General features: G+C 43.2%; 1 protein-coding gene across 10 annotated transcripts in view; it reads right to left on the bottom strand.

Moving 5' to 3' along the window:
- Positions 1 to 20,952, bottom strand: part of LOC140458359 (neogenin-like) — a 206,711-nt gene that overhangs the window by 117,661 nt on the left and 68,098 nt on the right. The window lies entirely within an intron of this gene.

Here is a 20,952-nt window from a genome sequence, read left to right as displayed (position 1 = left end):
TTTTTGATGAAGTAACAAAGAAGATTGATGAGGGCAGAGCGGTAGACATGAGCTATGTGGAGTTCAGTAAGGCATTCGGCAAGGTTCCCATGGGAGACTGGTTAGCAAGGTTAGATCTCATGGAATACAGGGAGAACTCGCCATTTGGATACAGAACTGGCTCAAAGGTCGAAGACAGAGGGTAGTGGTGGAGGGTTGTTTTTCAGACTGGAGACCTGTGACCAGTGGTGTGCCACAAGGATCGGTGCTGGGCCCTCTACTTTTTGTCATTTACATAAATGATTTGGATGCGAGCATAAGAGGTACAGTTAGTAAGTTTGCAGATGACACCAAAATTGGAGATGTAGTGGACAGCGAAGAAGATTACCTCAGATTACAACAGGATCTTGATCAGATGGGCCAATGGGCTGAGAAGTGGCAAATGGAGTTTAATTCAGATAAATACGAGGTGCTGCATTTTGGGAAAGCAAATCTTAGCAGGACTTATACACTTAATAGTAAGGTCCTAGGGAGTGTTGCTGAACAAAGAGACCTTGGACTGCAGGTTCATAGCTCCTTGAAAGTGGAGTCACAAGTAGATAGGATAGTGAAGAAGATGTTTGGTATGCTTTCCTTTATTGGTCAATGTATTGAGTACAGGAGTTGGGAGATCATGTTGCGGCTGTACGGGACATTGGTTAGGCCACTGTTGGGATATTGCGTGCAATTCTGGTCTCCTTCTTATCGGATAGATGTTGTGAAACTTGAAACGGTTCAGAAAAGACTTACAAGGATGTTGCCAGGGTTGGAGGATTGGGCTAAAAGGAGAGGATGAACAGGTTGGGGCTGTTTTCCCTGGAGCATCAGAGGCTGAGGGGTGACCTTATAGAGGTTTACAAAATTATGAGGGGCCTGGATATGATAAATAGACAAAGTCTTTTCCCTGGGGTAGGGGAGTCCAGAACTAGAGGGCATAGGTTGAGGGTGAGAGGGGAAGGAGAAAAAGGGGCCTAAGGGGCAACTTTTTCACACAGAGGGTAGTACGTGTATGGAATGAGCTGCTAGAGGAAGTAATGGAGGCTGGTTTAATTGCAACATTTAAAAGCCATTTGCAAAGGTATATGAATAGGAAAGGTTTAGAGGGGTATGGGCCGGGTGCTGGCAGGTGGGACTAGATTGGGTTGGGATCTCTGGTCGGCATGGACAGGTTGAACCGAAAGGTCTGTTTCCATGCTGTCCATCTCTACGATTCTATGACTCTAAAAGCTATAGGTTTCCTCCAGGTGCTCCAGTTTCCTCCCACAGTCCAAAGATGTGCAGGTCAGGTGAACTGGCCATGCTAAATTGCCCATAGTATTAGGTGCATTAGTCAGAGGGGGGTGGGTTACTGTTCAGAGGGTGGATGTGGACTGGTTGGGCAGGAGGGCCTGTTTCCACACTGTAGGGAATCTAATCTAATCATCTAATCAGTCATCTCAGCTCCAGGACATCTCTGCAGGAGTTCCTCAGGGTGGTGTCCTAGGGCCAACCATCTTCAGCTGCTTCAGTGACTTTCCCTCCAGCATAAGGTCTGAAGTGAAATGTTCACTGATGATTTCACAATGTTCAGCACCATTCACAACTTCTTGAATATTAAAACAGCCCTTGTCTAAATTTAGCAAGACTTGGATAACACCCAGATTTCAGCTGACAAATGCAAGGCAAAGACCATATCTTTCAAGAGAGAATCTAGCCATTGACCCTTGAAATTCAACAGCATTACCATCTCTGAAATCCTATTGTCAACATCCTCGGGGTTACCACAGACCAGAAAATGAACCGGACTCAGCATATAAATACAATGATGACAAAGAGCAGGCCAGAGGTTAGGAATCCTACAGCGAGTAACTTATCCTCCAACTCCCCAGTGCTTGTTCATCGCCCACAAGTCTGGAGTGTATTGGAATACTCCTCACTTGTCTGGATGACTACAGCTCCAGGAAAACTCAAGGGTTTGATACCAAACAAGAAAATAAAATCTCACTTGATTGGCACCACAGCCACAAATATTCACTTTCTCCACCATCGGCGCTCAGTAGCTGCAGTCTGTATCATCTAAAGAGGCAATGTAAAACTTTACCAATGTGCCTAAGACAGCAACTTCCAAACTCAGGACCACTTCCATCTCGAAAGATAAAAGGGAGCTGATACATGAGAACACCACCATTTGCAAGTTCCCTCCAAGCCATTCACCTTCCTGACTTGGAAACATATCACTGTTCTCGCTGAATGAAAATCCTGGAACACCTCCTTCATGGCAGCGTGCATGCGTGTACATACACACGGCGGGGGCAATCCTTACTCAGTAACCGCACTGATCCAGCACGGGAGTCAATCCTCATTCAGTAACTAATCTGACCCAACATCTGAACCTCTCTGACCTGCAGGTTTTCACTCCAACACAATTTCATCTTTTCTATGCCTTCAGACCATCCTCACCCCAGGAAAAGCTTGACTCTGCTCTGTATTTGCTTTACACACCTCTGACTATAGTAGGATTTGCTCCACAAACCAGATATTTTCTCCTAATGCATTCCAGTCCCAGAACAAGAACTACTTACTCTATTCTGCAAATTGTCTCTCTCAACACTGTTCCCAATCTGAGAAAAAGTCCATTCCTGATTTTCTTGTAAACCCTTCATGACTTCAGTTTACTAATTCCAGCAAGGGAGCTACTCCGTCCCAGATCTTCTAATCAGAAGTAACATTCCTGACAAGAGGACTGATCCACTCCACACTTTCCCATTAACTGTAAAAATCCTGAGGCAAGAGGCATTTCCACGTCTGCTCACAAATTACCCCCAAAAGACACACTAAAGGATTTGAATGTTTCTGTGCTGGTAATTCCAAGGGGAATTAAGCCAGCAACACATAGACACCTTGTGGAGCCTGAGACTGAAGCAGAAATTCCTCAGAATGGCTCGCGCTGAAATGTGTAAAAGTCTTGTCTATGAGGGATCCGTGTGTCCAAATCGCTCCTGTTTTAATCAGCAGCCAATGCTGGGCTCTCAGATTCCCAGCTCTTGTTTACTGGCTTTGGTTCAATCTAGAAAGTATAAAACAGGTTTCACAGGGATGGAGTCACACCCACAATCAGAATGAAAACTATAAATACACAGCAGGCTCCCAAGGATCGACAGAGCAACCCGTGCATTCATGTTAAAGGCCCCTGGTTCCCTCACCCAATCTATCTCTTATGCAGATGCTGTGTCTTATTAGCAGTTATTTCCAAATTTCCTTGTATCTTAGAAAAAGGAAATCACTGCATGATAATGAGCATTTAAAAAAAAGGTTTCATTTAAATTCACAACTATACAGGCAAAGAGAGTCATGAACATTAATGACCCACTATCAAAGCATTCACTCTGACCCAAGAATAACAGACACTGAAGATGGATTCATTCCCACAGCTCTCAATGCACTGGCTGAAGACAGCAGCAGTTCCTCCACATTCTCCAAGTCCTCCTTTTGGCTCAGAATATGTGTAGTTCCTGAGGATCAGAGGAAGAGATTCTGCTCGAGTGCTGCAGGTTCGACGCAGCAGACATGTACTGGCAGGGGAGATACCAGAGGGTCGAGTTGCGAGTCGTCAGAGCTACTGGAGATCATCACTGGATCGTGATAAGACGTTGGAGATTCATTTGGTTGTGCTGACCTGCTCTTGGTGGATCTCCATGCTGGCTTCTTTTTTTTTATTTCAAAAATATACTTTATTCATAAAATGATTTGATGGTCTGTACATTTGGTCATGCCATACATATGTCAACATTTACAAACACAGATCAGAATTTATCATTGTCATATACAGGTCTGTGCATTTCTCAATCTTATGCATATATTTGGCTGAGGCATCAGCAGAGCCCAAAAAACGTCCGCATGGGCCCCCTGTTCTTCTTTAGGCAGGCCGATCTTACACGGTGGTCTTTCCCCACCGCACCTTGGCGGCAGCTGCCCCAAGCTTCAGCGCGTCCCTCAACACGTAGTCCTGGACTTTGGAATGTGCCAGTCTGCAACACTCAACTCCTTCAGCTGGAAGATCAACAGGTTTCGGACCGCCCAGAGAGCGTCCTTCACCAAGTTGATGATCCTCCAGGCGCAGTTAATGTTCGTCTCGGTATGAGTCCCGGGGAACAGGCCGTAGAGTACGGAGTCCCGCGTCACAGCGCTGCTCGGGACGAACCTCGACAAACACCACTGCATTCCTCTCCAGACTTCCTCTGCATAGGCACATTCCAGAAGGAGGTGTGTGACAGTCTCGTCCCCACCGCAGCCACTTCGAGGGCTCTTTGCCTCGGAGGCCTCCAGGATAATCTTCCGGTCCAGGGTCTGCTCGGTGGAGTAGGACGAGACGTGCTCACGTTTCTTCTTCCAGAAGGTGCACAAAGAGAGCTCCGTGCTCAGCAGCCTGAAGAAAGAAGATGGCTCGGTAACGTCATCTCAGGCTGACGTCATGAGGATCAGCAAATCCTTCTATGCCAGCCTGTATGACTCGAAGCCAACCGACAGCGCGGCCTCCCAGTCGTTCCTGTCCTCTATCACGGAGGTCCTAGATGACAGAACACGGGAGAGGCTGGACCAACCGCTACCTCTGGATGAGCTGACCAAGGCCCTCGAGTCCTTCGAAAAGAATAAAACTCCCAGAAGCGACGGCTTACCGGTCGAGATTTATTCCGCTCTTTGGGACTTGATCGGCCAGGACCTGCTGGAGGTGTATGTCAGTATGCTTCGGGCAGGTACCATGAATGAATCCATGAGGAAAGGCATCATCACCCTCATCTACAAGCGGAAGGGGGAGAGGGAGGAAATTAGAAATTGGAGACCGATCTCACTGTTAAATACAGACTACAAAATCTTGTCAAAGGTCATCGCCAACCGGGTCAGGTCTGCTCTGGGATCGGTGATTCACCCTGACCAAACCTGTGCTGTACCGGGCAGGAAGATCGCTGAGAGTCTCGCACTCCTCAGGGATACGATCGCCTACGTGCAGGACAGAGGGTTAGATACCTGCCTCATCAGCCTGGACTAGGAAAAAGCCTTTGACAGGATCTCGCACACGTATATGAGAGATGTTCTCTCCAAAATGGGCTTTGGGGAGGGAATTTGCAATTGGATCAGACTGCTCTACACCAACATTGTCAGTGCAGTCTCCATTAATGGGTGGGAGTCAGATCTGGAGTCAGGCATGGCTGCCCTCTCTCTCCTGCCTTGTTTGTGTGCTGCATAGAGCCATTTGCCGAGTCCATCAGGAAGGATGCGAGCCCGAGAGGGGTGACTATTCCTGGCTGCGGGGGCCTACAAGTTAAGGCCTCCCTCCACATGGATAACATCGCTATTTACTGCTCAGATCCGCTGTCCGTGCACAGACTCATGTGCATATGTGACCAATTCGAATGGGCCTCGCGGGCCAAGGTAAACCGAAACAAGAGTGAGGCCATGCTCTTCGGGAACTGGGCCGACCAATCCTCGATCCCCTTCACCATCAGGACCGACCACCTGAAGGTGCTAGGTATTTGGTACGGGGGGGGGGGGGGGGGGGGGCTGGGGCGTGCACCAAGTCTTGAGAGGAGCGTATCAGCAAAGTGAGGCAGAAACTGGGCAGATGGAAGCTACGGTCGCTCTCCATTGCCGGTAAAAACCTGGTCATCAGGTGTGAGGCACTGTCATTGCTGTTACATGTGGCACAGGTCTGGCCTATTCCCAGAACCTGTGCCGCTGCAGTCACCCAGGCCATCTTCCATTTTATATGGAGATCAAAGATAGACCGGTCCAAAGGGACACCACGTATAAAGATCTGGGCACGGCGGAGAAAACACACCCAATGACACCCTCATCCTGATGGCCACCTTTGTGTGTGGCTGCATCAAGCTGTGCGTGGATCCCTGGTACGCAAACACCAAGTGTCACTACGTACTGAGGTTCTACCTGTCCCTGGTGTTGCGAAGGGTGGGCCTGGCCTCACTGCCGCGGAACGCTCCAAATAGTTCGACCGTTCCGTATCACCTGTCTTTCGTGGAGAAATTTATGAAGAAAAACAACTTTGACCACAAGTCCATCAGGAAGTGGTCAGCACGCAGTGTCCTTGAGACCCTTCGGGAAAAGGAGAGGGCGGAACCTGTCGAGTGGTTCCCTGAGCAGACTGTCAAAGTTATTTGGCAGAATGCCTCATCACCAGAACTTTTCAACAAGCATCAAGACATGGCTTGGCTGGTGGTGAGAAGGGCTCTGCCTGTGGGATCCTTTATGCACGCCCGGACTCTCTGCCGCACCGCACGCTGCCCTCGAAGTGGCTGCAGAAGGGATGAGACTGTCACACACCTCTTTCTGGAATGTGCCTACACAAAGGAAGTCTGGAGACGAATGCAGTGGTGTTTGTCGAGGTTCATCCCAAGCAGCGCCGTGATGTGGGACTCCGTGCTCTACGGTCTGTTCCACGGGTCTGTCCAAAACCTGCTGATCTTCTAGCTGAAGCAGTTGACCCCGACTGAGAGTTGCGGACTGGCACATTCCATGTTCCAGGACTACGTGTTGAGGGACACACTGAAGCTTGGGCAGCTGCCGCCAAGGCGCACTGGGGAAAGACCACCGTGTAACGTCAGCCTGCCAAAGAAGAACAGGGGGCCCACTCAGTAAGTGGGCTCTGCTGACGCCTCAGCTAAATATATGGATGGTAAACGGACAGACCTGTATATGAATGATTAATTCCAATCTCTGTATATAAAGAAATGCAAGGTGTGCCTATGAATGGCACCACCAATTGTACAGATCATCAAAATATTTTATGAATAAAGTATATTTTTGAAATTTAAAAAAAGTCCTATCTGGCTACAGTGGTGTAGGTGTATACCCCTTGATGGGTGAGAGAGCACAGGGGTGGTTGCTCAACATTGACTGGGAGCCAGAACGGTGTCTGATATTGCTGCTTCCCAGCGCAGGGATTCGGGGTTAATGTGGGATCACAATTTCCAATCCTTTGGAGATTAGCTGATTCCACCACAATTAAAAATGGAGCCTTCCCCTTCCAACTCCATTTTAATTTAGCCCCCTCCCACTCTCCCTACCTCTCCCTCAACTGTGATGGTTTGTATTGTCCTTAATGGCCTCTGAACATAAATTAATTAACTGGACAGCACAGGGAATTTACTGGTGGTTGTTAATGTCTGAAAAAAAAAACTCACTGGTGGTTTGACAGTGGGGATAAGAAGATCAATTGTGTGCTACAGCATCTGGATACATAAAAAAAGAAAAAAATGCAGCCTGGGAATTCACTCACCATCAAGACAATCTTCTGAACTTGACTGACTTGTGGGCATAGGTTTACGGTAAGAGGGGAACAATTTAATAGGGACCTAAAGGGCAACTTTTTCACGCAATGGGTGGTGAATGTATGGAATGAGCTGCCAGAGGAAGTGGTGGAGGCTGATACAATTACAGCATTTGAAAGGCATTTGGATGGTTATATGAATAGTAAGGGCTGAGAGGGATATAGGCCAAATGCTGACAAAACAGGACTAGATTAGGTTAGGATATCTGGTCAGCACAGACGCATTGGACCAAAGGGCCTGTTTCATGCTGTACACCTCTATGACACTACAAGTAACCTGGCACTCAATGTGAGTGCTATTTACACAGCTGTTGGTTCGAGCTGGAGCGGATGGCTTGAAAGGTCAAGGACTGTATAAAAATGGTACTTCAGCTAGCAACAAGCAAGTGGACAAGTGACCACTTACCAATTACAAAGACCTGCTGCCTGCCAATAACTACATGATTGGCTCCCTGGTAAATGACCAGCTTGGGTCTGTGAACAAATGAGAAGCCACCAAATCTCTGTAAGGTCATAAATTGCCTCCACTTTCTGCAGTAAAAAAGAAGTTTCATTTTTCCTTCAGCAGTTGATGCAAACGGATTTTAATTAAAAAACCAATAGCTAACACTTCACAAGTCTGAACCAGTCACCTGTGCCTCTTGCAAATAAGTGAAAGCATCAGAACAAGGAAGATCATGAAATAGCATTTGGATCAACACAAGAATCATTTCAGTTAATCTTGTGAACAGGGACCATTTCCCAATCTTTTCCTCAGTCCAAACACCCATGTTTGTTTCCTTGTCTGTTTCTGCCTGTATTGAGTGCAAAGGAAGGTTTTTAAGGCGTTAGATTTGCACAATGATATGTCGATGGTTAATAATTGTTTACCAATAGCTAGAGTATAATAATAATAAATAGTAGTTCTTGTTAAGAAATCTCATCAATATTTTCTATCAATGTGGGTTTAATGGGTAGGTAAATAGGGGAATCTGCATACTTTTCAAAATCTTTAACTTTGTGGCAATTCTGGGAATAGCAGGGCTTGATCTTCAGGGTGCTACTCCAGTGAGGTCTAACAATATAGCCCTTAAATATAAAGCAAAACAGCCCAAGGTTATATTACAGGTGCTTTATCAAACTAAATTTAACAGAACAGAGGATTGACAGCTTATAGTCATATTGTATTTTACAGCACAGAAGAAGGCCCTGCAGCCCATCACGTTCATGCCAGTTATCTAACATTCTTCTATTTTAATCCCATTTTCCAGCAATTGGCCTGTAGCCGAGAATGATGAAATGTCAGTAGAGTTACTGACAGCTTCATAAAAGAAGTAGGTTTTATACAGCAATGTAAAGGAGATAAATGTGATGGACACAGGATAAAGATGAATTATTAAAGATGAAAGCAGACAAGGGACATTCTTCAGAACAGGAAGACATTCCATATTACCACATAACAAAGGCAGAAAAACAGCCAACATGTACATTCATGCATTAGTTATTCACTAAATAAATTAGATTCAGTGTGGCAAATGGTAGTGTCCTTATCTCTGAGTGAGACTGCCAAGGTTGAATTCCCATCTGTTACAGAGGTGTGTCATAACATCTTTCTGAACAAAATGATTAAAAATACCTATGACAGCCATCACAGGGCTCTTGTGAAACAGTGGTAATGTCCCTATCTCTGTGTCAGACAGTTCAGATTCAAGTCCCACCTGCCCTACATGTTTCAGTGTGTGTCTGAACAGGTTGATTAAAAATATCAACAACAGTCAGCACTGAAAGTCTTGAGATGAGTCCCTACCACTCCATGCCAGAAAGCCCAGATTCAAGTAATTCCTGCTCCAGATTTGTGACACTTTAAATTTAAGAAAACGAAAAAGCTTAAAAAAGTATTGTGAAAATGCAATTTAGTACTTGTTAGTTCCCCTAAATCTAGGCCAGAAGATCAGGGTTCAAGTCCCACCTGCTCCAGAAGTATCATAAAATTTTATAGGAGGCGGTGATATTGTGATGTTGTCACTGTACTCGCAATTCAGAAGCACAGGTTAATCTGCTGAGAACATGGGTTTGGATCCACCATTGCACATGGTGAAATTTGAATTCAATAAACATATGGAATAAAAGGATTGCCTCATAGTGACCATGTAACTATTATCAATTAGTTGTAAAAACCAACTTGGTTCACTCATGTCCTTCAGGGAAGGAAATCTGCCATCCTTACCCAGTCTGGCCTACATGTGACTCCAGACCCAGAGCAATGCAGTTGACTCTTCATTGGGCAATTAGGGATGGGCAATAAATTTTGGCCTAGCCAGTAGTGCCCACAAACCATGAATGATTAAAAAAAGAAATCTAAAGAGATTGATTAAAAGTATCTACAACACTCAACATTTCACAAAGCAACAGACTAAAGTTAGTGGAGTCTTTCCAAGACACTTACAGGATAACAGAGGAGTCATACTGCTCATACAGCAAGCCCAGCAAATGACAGGAGAGAGAGACAGTGTTCATTCACTGAAAATAAAAGCTGGAAATCACAGCGGGCCACCCAGCTTCCATGGAGAGCACAAGCTAAAATTTTGAGTCCAGATGACTAATCCATTCATTCATTGAATTGTTTGGGTGCAGCCTTCCTCTGTAATTTCTCAATCGCTACAGTAATAAGTCAGATCTTTTAAAAGTGGCAAGAACATCACAAAAAAATGATAAAGGGAATGGTCAGTTGGCAATATCTGTAATTTCAGGATACAAAAGCAAGTTCTACCAGGAATATGAAAGAACACGACCATACATTGATGAAAGCAAACTACTCCCAATGGTTCATTTCTAGATGTACTGCTCATCAGACAAAGACAACTGCAAATCTGCACAGCATTTAGCATCATGGGCAAGCAGTCAGAATCACACCAGTGAGCAGAATTTGAATTTATTAGCCCCAGTTGTATTTCCGTTTGTTACTCATTCCTTTCTCCTGGTATACTTTTTAATCGGGAATGCTCACTTGATGATAGGAGGGAATATGGAAAGCTTGGTAAAAAAATGCAAGGTTTTAAGGAGACAAGTGGGATATTGTGAATTATTAAAGATCAATGCAGACATGTAACATTCGTCATAATTTACTGATTTCAACAGGAAGCCATTCTTCTTACAACCATTCACTCTGCTCCTACTTCCTAGTGTAGCTCCACATAAGAACAATCAGAGATGAACACACTAGTGTTAACTGTAATAATGTCTTCAATGTACATGGTACTTTTTTTTAAAACAAGGGTCGTGTGATACAGCAACACAACAGCAGCAGCTCCAAAATCCAGCAAGGTTTAACACACTTCACCAAAGAATTCAGAAATCTGAACAGGAATCGGGGCAATAACCTGAAGTGTAGGCAAGCAGGATCCTGCTAAAATGAGAAGAGATATGACAAAATACTAGGAGGGAAGTTCCAAAGTGCTGAGACAAATAGCAGTGATACAGCAAAGCAGTGAAGGAAAGATTCAGAAGTCATGTGTGTGTAAGTAGACAGTGTTCATGGAGAGTGTGCAATGGGTCAGTATTAGTGCAGAGTACACAATGGGTCAATATTAGTGCAGAGTATGCAATGGGTCAGTGTTAGTGCAGAGTACACAATGGGTCAGCATTAGTAGGAAGTGTGCAATGGGTCAACGTTAGTGGAGAGGGTGCAGTGGGTCAGTGTTAGTGGAGAAGGTGGAATGGGCCAGTGTTACTGGAGAGGATGGAATGGGCCAGTGTTAGTGAGGAATGTGCAATGGATCAGCTTTAGTGCAGAGTATGCAATGTGTCAGTGTAAGTGAAGAGGGTGGAATGGGTCAGTGGGGAGGGTAGAATGGGTCAGCATTAGTGGGGAGGGTGGAATGAGTCAGCATTCGTGGGGAGGGTGGAATGGGTCAGTATTAGTGGGGAGGTTGGAATGGGTCAGTGTTAGTGGGGAGGGTGGAATGGGTCAGTATTAGTGGGGAGGGTGGAATGGGTCAGTGTTAGTGGGGAGGGTGGAATGGGTCAGTGTTAGTGGGGAGGGTGAAATGAGTCAGCATTAGTGGGGAGGGTGGAATGGGTCAGTGTTAATGGGGAGGGTAGAGTGGGTCAGTGTTAGTGGGGAGGGTGGAATGGGTCAGTATTAGTGGGGAGGGTGGAATGGGTCAGTGTTAGTGGGGAGGTTGGAATGGGTCAGTGTTAGTGGGGAGGGTGGAATGGGTCAGTATTAGTGGGGAGGGTGGAATGGGTCAGTGTTAGTGGGGAGGGTGGAATGGGTCAGTGTTAGTGGGGAGGGTGAAATGAGTCAGCATTAGTGGGGAGGGTGGAATGGGTCAGCATTAGTGGGGAGGGTGGAATGGGTCAGTGTTAATGGGGAGGGTAGAGTGGGTCAGTGTTAGTGAGGAGGGTGGAATGGGTCAGTATTAGTGCAAAGTATGCAATGTATCAGTGTAAGTGACGAGGGTGGAATGGGTCAGCGTTACTGGGGAGGATGGAGTGGGTCAGTGTTAGTGGGGAGTGGGAAGTGGGGTCGTTTTAGAGTTGGGTCAAAAAGGAGGAATCCGGTTGGGAAGATGATAAGCTGGAGGCAGGACCAAAGGAATTTTGATTATAAATATCAAAATAATTTGCCTGACTCTATTTGCACCACTATAACATTAGTCCTTTAATCAATACTACCAGCCCCCACATGAATGCTCTTTCTCTCTCCTGTTTTTTTCTACTCCCTCATTATTAAACATTTCATCTTGAACATCTTTTGACTCTGATGAAAGGTCATTGGTCTGAAACGTTTATTCTTTGACTCTCCATCGATGCTGCTCAATTTTCTGATTATTTTCAGATTTTCTGTTTTTATTTCAAATTTCCAGCATCAATACAGCATTGCTTTTCTTTTGTCCACTAATGACACAACCCTTAACGTACCCTTTATTCTGCTTCCCTAAACTGGGCCCGTTTATAATCCTTTACAACTCCAACTCTGACCAGAATTGGACAAAAGACAAATGGTTCAATGCAAAGCAACAGTTACTCAGGCCAAATCTGGAAACGGTTAAGAAACTGCCTCAAGGGTTAAAAGCAATGAGCGGTGCAGAACACCCAGGTTTGGGATTACAGAATGTGTAACTGCGATGGTAGTATTTTTAACATATTATTCAAAATACAGTCATTGTTACATTTGATGAAAATTGCATGACAGTTGTGCCTGTTAAAGGGATGATATCAGGGAACGATAGCCTCGGGTATGGGGGTCAGATGGTACCATGTATAATGCATGTTGTTGCACATGGACTTTACTGGTCCCCACTGCAAACACAAACCTTTTGCACACTCTCCCACTTGTTGTGTATCATTCAATGCATGCATACATACTCAAATATACCATGTAGCAAACATAACACACACACTCAAACCACTCAGCAAAGGCACACAACACCCCCACTTTGCAAAAACACACACACAGTTCAGCAAATAGACATGCACATCCTGCTCAGCAAACACACACACGCCCCACTCAGCAAACATACACCCTGCTCAGCAAATACTCATAAATCCCGCTCAGCACAAACACACCTCGCTCAGCAAACACAGACACAAACACAAACACTCCACATAGAAACACATGCTATACCCCACTCAGCAAACATGCTCACACACCCTGCTCAAACACATACATAGAATTCAGTAAACACACAAACTCCAATCATCAAACACACGTATAGGCACTCAGCAAACACAAACGTAAATTCCACTCAGCAAGCAAATACAATGTCCAGTGCTTCGTAGATATATACACTGATATTAAGAAAGCACACACATACATACTCACTTCACAGAATTTGCTGTGATCCAATTGACTCTGCACATTAGCAGTAAAGACTCTCTAATTCCATAATTCAGCAGCAATGAGAGACTGTAAGGACAAGAGTGGTTCATAATTGCACCATTAAGAATGCCACTGACATGCAGTAAGGTTACTAAGAGCTCAACAGCTACAGATAATCACTGGGAGAATTTACGACTGAAATGTGAAAGCTGACTTTCTGGATTAGGAATGTGTAACTGAGCCATCTAAAACACAGGATCCCCAAATTCAAATCCCTGTCTACGCAGAAGTAACTGAGCTCACTCTGGGTGACATTACAGTCACAATGCAACAACTTTCATCAGTGGTCTGTGGGGAAAAGCAACCCAGTGAGCAGTGATTGAGTGCATTTCGGGATAAGGGTTAAAATTGCATTTAGCTATGATGCACCCCATGATGCCACAGCACATTGGTGACACTCAAAACAATCCGAACTATCACAGTAGTTGAACATCTTGGAAAAAATGTACATTATTTATCTCCCAAAATCAAATGCTCCATTTTCGCCAAACATTACACAGCATATTTAACAGGAAAATTTAAAGAAATAGCAGCCAACTGGCAGGGTGCATGGAGGGGAGGTTGGAGTGTGGTACAGTGCGTGTTGTAAATGAATTAACATCAGGTGACGGCTGACTGCCTGGCAGCCACTTTACAAAGCATTAATTCAATTCAACCATTCTGATGACATCAGAAACTGCAGCATCGAAGACAGAGATTGAATTACAGGCTCTGCACACACTCCCGGGTATTTGTTCTTCATATTACATGGCTAGTTGCTCATTTCTTTACATCAAGTTAGCTTCTCATGCTTTTTTGAACACTTAAGTCATATAGCATGTCCTGAGGACAATGGAACTTATATCTCAGGATGGAAACATTAGGCGTGGGAACTATCACTATCACCTGTTAGAATGTCGATATTATTCTACTTGCCCCCAGCCCAATCCTCAAAGACCAGTAAATGCACAGCCAGATATATTAGAGACAATACAGATTACCTAGGTACCAGATGAGATTCATGGTCTTTGAAGAGATTAGTGATCTGAACCAGGTGTTACAATTGCCCTGAGGGCTCTTGCATTAGGGCAATGTGGGTGAAACAAAACAATCCAAAATTCCTTTTCCTCAATACTAACCACTGTTTCCAAACTCAGCATCAGCTATGCATAGATTTGATGCCCACACTGTCCAGTAGGGTCAGGTTGTTTTGGCGCCAATCATTTGGCCCCGTTGTTTTGGCTCTAAACTGTTTTGGCGCTGAGCTGTTTTGGTGCCAATTCAGAATTTTTAAAAAAGTCTTGTTTGGTTATAGAAGAGAGGATGACTAACGACCCGATGTAATTTTCTCAACTAGCAAGAGTTGATAGTCAAAGCTGTAATGATCCACTATAGATTCAAATCTCGTTTTGTAATCATTTTCTCACTTAACAATTGTTAATAGTCATCTACTGCCTTGATGATACTTAAGCCCTTCTTCTTCAGATTGGAAAGCTGTAATACAATTTTCTTTCTATTTTCTTGTAGAGCCCATACCAGAAATGGCTGAAGACATTCTAAGCAAGAGAGACAAACCAAAATTTTCACACGATGGTTATCTATATGTACTGGCGCCAAAACACCTCAACACCAAAGTAATGAGCGCCAAAACAGTTTAGAGCCAAAACGCCGGGGCCAAATGATCAGCGCCAAATAGTCCCATTCCGGTCCAGCCCATGAACACCGCTAGCCCAGATTCACAAACTTAGAGCAGTCACTAGGATGAGGTAACACGGGAAAACAACATCACTGAATCCGAACTGCTGAACACACAATTAAAGATCATAGGATCTCTGCAAAACAGATAAAGGCCATTCACCCACTGAATCTGCACCAACCCTCCAAACACTACCCCAAACAGACCCACCCCCTTTATCACTCACCCTCCCCACCAAAATACACACCCCCACCAGCCGCCGCCACCGCCCCCCCACCCCCCAACATGAGAGAGGCTGCAGTGGAATGTGTAATTTGGGCTGGAGGGATTCAACTAGGAAGAGACACTAGATAGGTGTGCTTTTCTTAGAGCAGAGGGCATTCACGTCCAAATCATTAGTGTATAAAACAAACAGCAAGGGAGCCAGCAGAGAAAGCTGAGGGTTGGTCTGTTTGAATGTACTAAGTTTGGAGGTGTCACAGACATGATGGGTATGGACAGACTATTCCCCTTAGTAGAATAGGATCAATAACCAGGGGGCATAGGTTTAAGGTAAGGAGCAGGAGATTTAGAGAAGATTGGAAGAAAATCTTTCTCATCCAGAAGGTACTGGATTTCTGGAACTTGCTGCCTGATAGGGTAGTAGAGGACTCAAGACATCCAAGAAGAACTTAGATGCATTTTAAATGCCATACATATAAAGCTGCAGGCCAAGTGCTGGAAAATGGGATTAGAATAGACAAACGATGAGTGTGGACATGATGCTCATGTCCATCCTTCCATCTTGTGAAAACTCTATTTAACTCAGTGGCTTTATTCCATGTCTCAGAATCTTATTTTTACCACTGGGAAGCTCAGGTAAAGGGCCAAAGGTCACAGTGTTAATCAGCTCCAAGGTTGGAAACAGCAGGAGTAAAGTTCATATTAATTACATATGAATGCACAAATTAGGGGCAGGAATATGCCATTTTGCTTATGAAGCTAGCTCTACCATTTAATATGATTATGGCTTGCCTGATTGTAACCTCAACCCCACATTCCTGCCTACCTGACAACCTTTCACCCCCTTGCTTACCAAGAATCCATTCACCTCTGCTTTACAAATATCCCAGCCATTAAAGGAAGATAGATCCAAAAATATTTGACCTTCTGGAGAAAAAGACTCTCCTATCTCTGTCTTAAAGGATGGTCTCTTGCTTTAAAACAATGACTCCAATTCCAGACTCTCCCACAAGAGGTAACATTTTTTCCATGCCACCCTGTCAAGACTTCCATCAAGCTCTTATATTTCAATCAAGTCACCTCCTACTCCTTTGATTCCAGCAGTGATAAGGTGCCACTGAAGGTAAGGCAATAGCACCAAAGGTTGGAGGCCCTGGGAAACAAACAGCCACTTAAAACTGTCAAATGTCCATAATAAAATTATAGGTTTTCTTGGAAATTTGACTGTGTTAAGGATTGGAGCATATTCAGTTGGAGCTAAAGTAATTACAGCTATCACTGGAGAAAGCAATTCAAACTGACTATGTGAATATTATACTGAAGTATGTCACAAATTAGAAGTGTGATTTTTCCTATAATTAGTGCTAGTAACTCGAAGTAAATTTAGTGAAAATCAGCAGGCAGCAGTGAATCACTCTTCCATCTGAACACTGCCAGTTTCAGAAAGCACCATTCTCTTGGAGCCAGATGTAAAGTGACCATAAAATGTATAGGAACAATGACTGGGCAAACATACCATTATAAAATTAATCAGCCACGAGATTCATGGAACACTGACCATCTCTCCCTTCATTCATTGCACTTTACAGGGTCTCACTTAGCAAGTAAAAACAGCTTTAATATCAAGCAACATTCCACTAATTAGCAAGTTTCTAAGCTCAGTAAAGAAAGACTTGCATTTATATAGCACCCTTAACAAACTCAGTACATCCCAAATTGTCTTACAACTAGTGAAATACAGGTATTTGTGAAATGTAATGATTACATTTATAGAAATAGCACAACACAGAGTTACTGGATTCCAAATATTCAGCATCAGCTTTTTCTCTCTCTCTTCGGTAACCTGGCAACTGAAAATCCTGTTGGCGTTCACACAATGAAAGCAAAGCTGACAGTAATTAGATACTGCAGCCACATTGTAGGTGGGAAGTAGTTAGCAGATGCTGATGGGTCAATGACTCTACTTCTGTGTTCACAGTCATCAGAATTCTGGCAGGACCTTCACATGAGCCCACTGTCACAATCAATGTCTACAGATATAATTTCACAATTTTTTTTGCTGGTGTTCAGCTCTGCACATACTATATTTTGCTACTTCATTCAGACTGATAGTCTTCATTTGTGAACCTACACATTGACTACTCTTGGCTAATTAAAACATGCAGGATCATAGTAGACCATAAAATAAGAGGAGGCCATTCAAACGAGCTTGTTCTGTCATTCATGGTTTGCCCATCTCTTACCTCAGTTCATCACTTACAATAAATCACTTGCCTAATAAATAAATAATCAAGTCTCAGTTTTAGTAAATTTTCAACTGACTCTCAGCCTCAGCAGCATTTATGGGGAATAAAATTCTAAATTCCTACTATCCTTTCAATGAAGGAATGTTTCCTGATATAGGAATAAAAGAGCAGGATTAGGTCATTCAGCCCCAAGAGCCTCTTTAGTCATTTACTAAGGTCACAACTGATCTGATTGCGATCTCAACTCCACCTTCATGCCTGTCCTCCAATGCCTTCGATTCCCTTGTCTATCAAAAACCTACCAAACTCAGTTCTGAATAAGTTCAGTGACACCATTTCCACTGTTTGTGGGGAACAGAATTCCACAGACTAATGATACTTCTCATCTCCATCTTAAAAGTGAGAACTCTTGAACACAGATCTTCCAATTGGAAGACAGTTTCTGTAGCAATGTGCCCAGAAAAAATGTGTTACGGGTCTCCTCAGAAGTCCTGATATACTGGCTACTTGGAGTAGACCTGGATGTTAACATTTCTGATGGGCAATTACCTGGCATCTAGGACCCTTTGACAATATCTCCTACTTTGAATTCAATTCGGATACCAACTGTGAACATAATTTTAAGATTATGGCCTCTTTTATAGGTTCTCACTTTACCAGAGAAAATAGTTTCCCTCTATCTAATTTTTAATCATCTAAAATGTATCACTCCCAAACTTCTCAAAAAAATAGAACATGAGCAATGCAAGCTCTCTTTGACATTTAATCCATTTAGCCTTGGAGTCATTCTCAGTGTGCACCCATTCCAAGGCCTACACATCTTTTCTGAGGAGATCTGAATCCAGTCCCTTTCATACAATTGAATTCAATCTTATCCTTCTCTTGAGGAATCTTCCTGTACAAGTCAATGGATTGCGATCAATAGCAGGAACCCTTTTTTTTAAAACTTTCCAGCCTATGGCTGCTGAAAATAAATACAGCAGTTCTGCTGTTAGTGAACTGGAATCAGCCAACCTAAGCAGACAGCGGATATCGAACCTGAGACTTTCTGCTCCATATGGCTTCGAATCACGTGGAGCTGTTACTTGTGGGTAAGAATTCATTACATCAAATCTTCTGCGCCAAACACGTGCAATATTTTTCTTCATACAATATGTCAAAAACTGTCAAATAAATTCTGTCATACATAGATGAGATGTACAAAGTCACCTCAGCTGGATTCTGTGCAATACCGAGGGAGTACCACATTGTTGGAGACGCCACCCTTTATTTCATACATCAAATTGAAGGCCAGAGTGTATGCTCCTATAGCTGAGTTGAAATATTCCATCTTCCAATTGGGTTTTTCTGTATACAATACAGTAGCACATTGCCAACACAACACTCACCCCACTTTACAGCAATATACTGAATTGAGACATATTTACTGAAGTGGTAAAATTCTACATAAATATATATGTTTAATTATGGAAACACTTCTGGTGCAATTCTTGTATTTCTAACCATGAAATACTCATAGGCAGCATTCTATTATATATTCAAATAAAAGCAAAATAGAGCAGATGTTGGAAATCTCAAATAAAAACAGAAAATGCAGGACAGCTCAAGTCTGGCAGTATCTTTGAAGAAATGAAACAGATAATGTTTTGATCTGAAAGTTTCTACAAGAGTCAACAAGACTCCATCATACTGGAATGTGAGCCAGGACAATGTGGCCCAACTTCTGAAAACATCTACATTCTAACCTAGAGGCAAGTTTGCAAGCAACAGAGCCTCAGCTGACATGGGAAATCAATATTCAAAATCAATTATGAATTGTCAGAATTACTCAAAAGGCAAAAAAAATTTGGTGTGTTAAATAAATGAAGAAAGGATATGAATTTTAATGCTGTGGTGTAACATCAGGTATGTAGATGTAGATCCTAAAAACTGGCAAATCATGTCAAACAGCACATCCCTTCAGCTGTTCACAACATCCTGTTAAAAAAAGGTACTGACCATATCCCATTAGCCGCCACTTGCAAAACTCATAACACAGTCTGTAATACTGGATATGATTTATGCGTCTGGATTTGCTGGATTATCCTGAGCATGAAGAATGATGCTGACAATCAATTTATGATGGTCAGTTGAACTCCCAATATAGCACTGTGTGTACTGGATGATACATATTAAAAAAACAAGTCCTAGTCTTTGCAAACAGAAAGAACACGTATATTCACTGCAAAATCAAGGTGAGATGAGTGCAAAATCAAAAGCTTCAACAAAATGTTGAAATTCCGTAACATTTGAATTAAAGATGCATCAAAAGTAGGCATTTCAAACACTGACTGAAACGGATTAAAAAAAACTTACAGTTTATTACAATAAAAAATCCTTAATCTACTGCTTTCCATCATAGTGTGGAAAGCCTCAAGGGCTGCGATAAAGCATTTCCAGTGTAGACTATGGCATGTGAACTAGAGAGTTTCAAAGTTAGAGCCTGTTCACAGTCATGCCAGAGTGAATACTTCACCCAGGGTGGAAATTTTGGTAACTTGCTGGTCAAGCGAGACTAGACAATGTAATGGAAAGCAACAGGTCCCTGGCAACAACAGAAGTCAACAGCCTTAGCAAAGGAGGAAAGGGTCAAAATACTGAAGTGAGATGATAAGCTGTTGGATAGAATTTGCAGAACTGACAGTACTGGCTTCAACACATTATCCAAGAATTGGTACTATTCTGAAAACATTAGATTGATGAACATATGATAATTATTATATTCAGTTCAATCATTTCTACAATGACATGCCTGCGACACTGTATAATTTACTACAGACTAATAACATGCACAGTTCTGAATTCCATCAGAGTGCCCCTGTGTAAGGCAAGAGCAAAGTCTGAACTCAATTTGCTTATTAGTAACAAGCTAGACATGGTGTGAAACTGAGTTCTGAAACACAATTTAAATTAAATTACTGAGAAAACTCAGCACTCGTAAATTTTACACTATATTTATTTATTCAATTCAAATGCTGTCCAATTTACAAAACCCAATCCAGGTCAAAGGAAATTCCAGAATAAAAAGGGGAAAAGGTTTTACACGTCTGAGCAGAACATAAACATTCCCTGGGTTCAGGATGGATTTAGCCATCTTAATGAATGTACAAAAACCTCACTCAACTTGAATTATTCAATCAGGAATGACACTGCTCACTGCATAGACTTCCTTGCCTGACTATAATGTCCACATACTACAACGCTCTCATGGTTCAAACAGTAAATTCACCACCCAGCATGAAAATAACCTACACAGACCATAAGCACCACATTCACCCCATTCTCCGCAATGAACAAAACAGCAGCTGAAACACTACAACTCATGTGAGTGCCCCTAGGTTAGAACTAGGACAGGGTTCGACTGAGGTTCCTCTTCTTAATCCAACAAGAAACTGCCTACACAGGACTTGGTTTATGTACCTACAACGGAGAAAATGTTACATACCCCACTGTCTGAACTGACACTCGTAGAGGGCCAACATAGTCAGCGATTGGAAAACGGTGGGGTCAAGAAACTGCTCTGCTTTTTTAAGAAGTCTATAACAGGCCTGATTGCTATAGACCAGAT

Source organism: Chiloscyllium punctatum, chromosome 33 (genome assembly GCF_047496795.1).
Source record: "Chiloscyllium punctatum isolate Juve2018m chromosome 33, sChiPun1.3, whole genome shotgun sequence".
Lineage (NCBI taxonomy): Eukaryota > Metazoa > Chordata > Chondrichthyes > Orectolobiformes > Hemiscylliidae > Chiloscyllium > Chiloscyllium punctatum.
Note: the sequence above shows the minus strand (reverse complement) of the source record. Positions and strands in the feature narration are given on the sequence as shown.